The sequence below is a fragment of the Lontra canadensis genome, unplaced genomic scaffold (assembly GCF_010015895.1).
Source record: "Lontra canadensis isolate GAN:19392208 unplaced genomic scaffold, GSC_riverotter_1.0 scaffold258, whole genome shotgun sequence".
Taxonomy (NCBI): domain Eukaryota; kingdom Metazoa; phylum Chordata; class Mammalia; order Carnivora; family Mustelidae; genus Lontra; species Lontra canadensis.
This window is the reverse complement of record NW_022631252.1, coordinates 238,864-243,492: the sequence shown is the minus strand read 5'-3', so window position 1 is coordinate 243,492 and position 4,629 is coordinate 238,864. Positions and strand designations below refer to the sequence as shown.

Here is a 4,629-nt window from a genome sequence, read left to right as displayed (position 1 = left end):
CCACAGTGGTTCTGGGGAGCTGCCAAAGAACCCATAAACACCAAAACCTCCCAATCAACCAAAAACTGCCTTCTTATATCCAGTCTTGAGGGTTAGAATCCCAGTTCACTTTCAGCCTTGTCAAACAAATTGTCAGAAAGTCTGAGCTGAAGAGGACCTTTGAAATCATCTCTCCCCACACCAGGGCACAGAGAGGGGAAAAGGCCTGCCTAAGCCTGTAGGGCTAGATCAGCCCCAGAACAGACTAGAAAGACCTACAAAAATTCAGCCAAGCATTCTTTCACTTCCGCCCGCAGCTGCTCTGGGAATGGCGCATAAAGGACTAAGCAAAAGCCTGGAGAATGTCACCAGAAATGGGAACAGGTCTGGCCAGCCTACTGTGATAGCTCAGTGAGGAATTTCTTTAGGAGGAAAACAAATCCTCTTGGGAGTGAAGGAGGCTAGGCTGCATAAAGAGCTGGGATGTCTGAGGCCCTCAGGCCCAGATCACACATGGAGGGTGTGGCCAAAGAGGGGGGAGGTGGTGGCACAGCACTTTTCCAAGACAGGCTGATTGGAGCCGTGGAGGCCAGGTCCAGGGCTGAGGGACTCCTTTGGGACATCACATTACAGACTGCAATGGCAAAAAGTTGGCCGAAGGAACTATAAGACAGCACACACCTTCTTTCTTTTTGGTTTTAGGTAAGCTCTCGGCCCAAGATGGGGCTCAAACCCACGACCTCGAGATCAAGAGTCCCATGCTCTACCAACTGAGCCAGCCAGGCGCCCCAACACACCTTCTTTCTGATACCAACAGCCAGGTGCCTCAACAGCATTGCTTCCAAAGGCCTACCACTCTGTCCGCTTCCCCACAATGTGATCCGTTTCCCCCGGCTCCCCAAGAAGGTCAGGCATCCTCTTCACGTTTTCACCCAAAGGAAAAATCTGGGCCCCCAACCTGGCTTCCCTTTGATCATTCCCTTCCCTGCCAATGTCCAGGCCTGGCAGTACCATTGTTCAGAAACTGGGAGACACACTTGGTAAGTTTACCCTGATAACACAGCCGTGTCAGGAAGGAAAGTTTTCCAAGGGATACGTCGCAATGCCCTTTTATCATGGGCTGCCTTTTTCTCTCCTTGTCTTTTCTTTAGGGAGAAGGACTCAAGTGGGAACACCAAATGGCTTCAGACCCTGAGGACTCTGAAAGGATTATCATGATTACTTAAGCAAGGCTTTTCTGAAACTCCCAGCCAAGTGGGAGACAGAAGGCAACTTCTAAAGTTATATACCCTTTCAGCCATTGGTTAGATAAGTATGGGGCCTGAGCAAACAGACAAACCGTGAACATTTCTTCCATTAACTCTTTCAAGGTCAAGAAAACACACGCCGGAGGCCTTTCTATATCTCACAGGGCCCTGGTACTCCAGAATTTACCAAGACGAGCCTTCATTCCTTAAATAAAAGTTCATGAACCAATCCTTTTTCCACCTGCTTCGACTCCTCCCAGGTCCCCCCAAATAGGCCATCTCTTATTTCCAGGTAAAAAGCACCCCACTTCTTTGTCGGGTGAGGGATGATTTAGCAGGGAGTTCTGTGTTCGGTCGCAGGAGCACCCCACTTCACCTTGCCCCCTTCTTGGCTGCTGCAGGGCTAGGCAGAGGCTAGCCGCCCCAGAGGCCTCACATGGGGTGCTCGGGAGAGACATCGCACCTGCCGGTCACCCTGGCAGGAGACCTGGATGGAAAGCTTGGCCTGGTGGGCGACTGTGCACAGCCTCCCACCACTCCTCACCTGAGTCTGAGGAACACCTGAGAGGTGGCTTCAAGCCACACAGCTCATCAGGAGCTTTCGCTAGAAAAAAAAGAAAGAAAAATGAAGGAGATAAACGTCCCAGTAAGGGTGGTGGCTGACCTTTGCCCAGGCAATGATGTCACAGAGTGAGGTGCCCCAATGTCAGAGCATAAAAGTAGGGATTCTCTGCTTTCAATTTCCCCTCGAATTTGCAGAAAAGAAAAAGAAAACCAGAAAATCAAGAGGGAGCCCTAGCTGTGTAAACCTGAGGGTTCAGAGTCCTGAGTCCAGGCATGCCCGTGGCTGGGGGGAACCCTGGCTGCTTCGCGGGATGGAGTTTATGTCTGTGAGGGCAGACCCAACACATAGGAAGAGAAATTGATTTAAAAAAAAAATATATATATATATATATATATTGGTGTTTTTCAGTTCTGGTAACCCCCACACTGCAGGAGTGCACCAGGAGGACAGGAAGGAGCTGTAAGTGTCCCAGAAACTGGCAATCCCTGTGGGCCTTGCCAGTTCCCCACCGGGGAAAGTTGGGGGGGGAGAAGGGGGCACGGGTGGGGGTCTCACGGGGTGTGGACAGAGTTTGATGAACCCCTGTTTAGGCTTCCTCGAAATGAGCCCACCCAAAGCCAGCCCAAGGCGGGGGCCTCCCCAGACCACGCTGCACTGAGACCTCCTTTCTCCCCTGCCAGAGCCACGAGGGGCCTTGAGTTCCACCGCCCAGGGAGGGGCCCCCAGAACCCTCCCCACCCCCGCGCCATTTCCAGGCCTGTGGGCGAGGGGGGGGTCAATGTCGTTCAAGTAATTTCTCTGCGAACACAAGATGGCAGCCTTAAATAAATGCAACCCTGCGCAGCTTTTAATCTTACACATCATTAAATTCCTAATTTACACATTATGTTTTCGTGGGCCAACCCATAACTCATTAGTGTTGAACTCACGAGGTATAAAGACCAACGCACGACGGGCGCCGGGGCGCCGTCACCTGCCTGGGTTAACAGTTCTGCCGCGGGGGCAGGGAGGAAGGCGCTAGAGGGCCGCCAGGGCGCCCACGGGGCCGAAGCTGGGGCGCGGGCGATCCCTGGGCGCAAGGCCCCGCGCTGCAGGCCGCCGAGGCAGCACCGGGGCCGGCTCCCTCCCTCCTCTCCTGAGTCTCTTGAGCGCGCGCTCGCGCGCGCGCGCGCACACACACAGACACACACACACACACGCTCACACTCGCACTCGCACGCTCGCACACCCGGGTGGCCGCGCGGGTCTCCAAGCGGCGCAGGCCTCCTTGGCAGACATCTTCCTGTGGGAGGATTTCAAACGAGCCGTGAAAGCCAGAAACTACACGGGTTACAAACTCCGGAATCCCTGGCCGGCCCGGGCCCCCTTCCCACCTCCGACGCGGCCCCTCGGCTCGGCGCGGGGCCAGGAAGCCACCAAAGGGCAAAGCGCGCCTGCCGACGGCGCGGGGAGATCCGGGGGTGGAGGGGTGCAGGGGCTGCCCGATGTCCGATGTCCCTCCCGACCCGGGGACCGACGGCCCTGTGCCGCGCAGCCCAGCTTGGCCTCGCCCCGCTGGGGTGGCCCAGGAGGACCCGAAGCCGGGGATGGGTGGAGGACTGGCCGCCGCTCTCCAGGGAAAGACGTCACCGGGGCGCCTCTGACCGCCCCAGGCCCCGGCCCAGGCGCACCACGAGGCGGAGAGAGGCTGGGGCCTGGAAGGGCCTGGGGGTCAAGGGAAGCGGCCTTCGCGCTCTGGCCAGGCCCCAGGCCGCAGTGCCGAAGCCGGCTGTTCCCGCGGCGAGGGCTGGGAGCCGCCTCGCCCCGCGCGGAGTCGGCCAGGCCCTCGAGGTGCTCCGCGCCCTCCCAGCCGAGAGCCAGCTCCGCGCGGCGGCGGAGTGGGAGGGAGGAGGTCGGGCGCGCGCCCCGCCCTCGCCGCCCGCGGTCACTGGGGCAATTACACTCCTCGCTGCAGACGGTTACCAGCTCGCCCGCGCATCCCTCTTCCCCGCTCCTCTCCCCTCTCCTCCCCTCCCCTCCTCCGCGGAACTGCTGGCTCCATCTTAGCCCGCGCGCCCGGGCCCGGCCGTGGCCAGCTGCCCCTGGGGACCTCCCGAGGCTTCTCCCGCGCGGCGCGCCCCCCGGGGGGGCCGGGCAAGCCCTCCACACCCCGCAACGCGTCCCACGAGCGCCGCAGTCCCGGAAGCGGCTGTTGCGGTCCCGAAGGGGCGACAGGAGCCTTCTCCACGCGCAGCAAGACCCCCGCACTCCCGCTTTGCCCCGCAATTCTGCCCGGGGCCAGTGTAGTCACCCTAACGCCCCAAATCCCAAGCTCGCCTCCGTTTTCCAGGCCTCTGCCGGGTCCAGCCGGTCTTCTTTCCAACTGCCAAGTGGACGCCTAGACCACTTGCCTGAAACGTCCGAGGCCTTTGCGTTACCAGGCGTCCTCTGCTGCACGGAAACCGCGCCGCCCCCCGCCCCTTTCCCTCTGTGGTTTTATACCATTCCGGAAGGTGTCTTTGAGGCTGTGAATGAAAACTCAGGTTTGGAATTAAGGGCTTTATTTCCAACCCACTGCGTGATTTGAGGCAAATTTCTTAACCTCAGTTCCCTTATCTGCAAAATGGGAGAAATGGTGCCCATATTAATGCGTGGCTCTGAGATTTAAAGAAACTAGACGTCTAGGGAAACTACCTGGCACAAAATCCTGGTGGTTAGCATTATTATTACCATCTGGCCACAAGTGCGGCGGCACTGAAAGAGGGGTGGCCTCCTTCCGACCAGTAGCGAACCCATAGGGAGTCCAAGACCACAGCTCCCAAATCGGGCTGAGCGCAAGCCACCAGCTAGGCCTGAAGG

At 58.3% G+C, this 4,629-nt stretch overlaps 1 non-coding gene across 1 annotated transcript; it reads right to left on the bottom strand.

Annotated features, from left to right (window-relative positions):
* Positions 1 to 691: 691 nt before the first annotated feature.
* Positions 692 to 764, bottom strand: TRNAK-CUU. Its single transcript has one exon. It is a non-coding gene; the product is annotated as a tRNA-Lys (tRNA).
* Between the last annotated feature and the right edge of the window lie 3,865 nt (positions 765 to 4,629).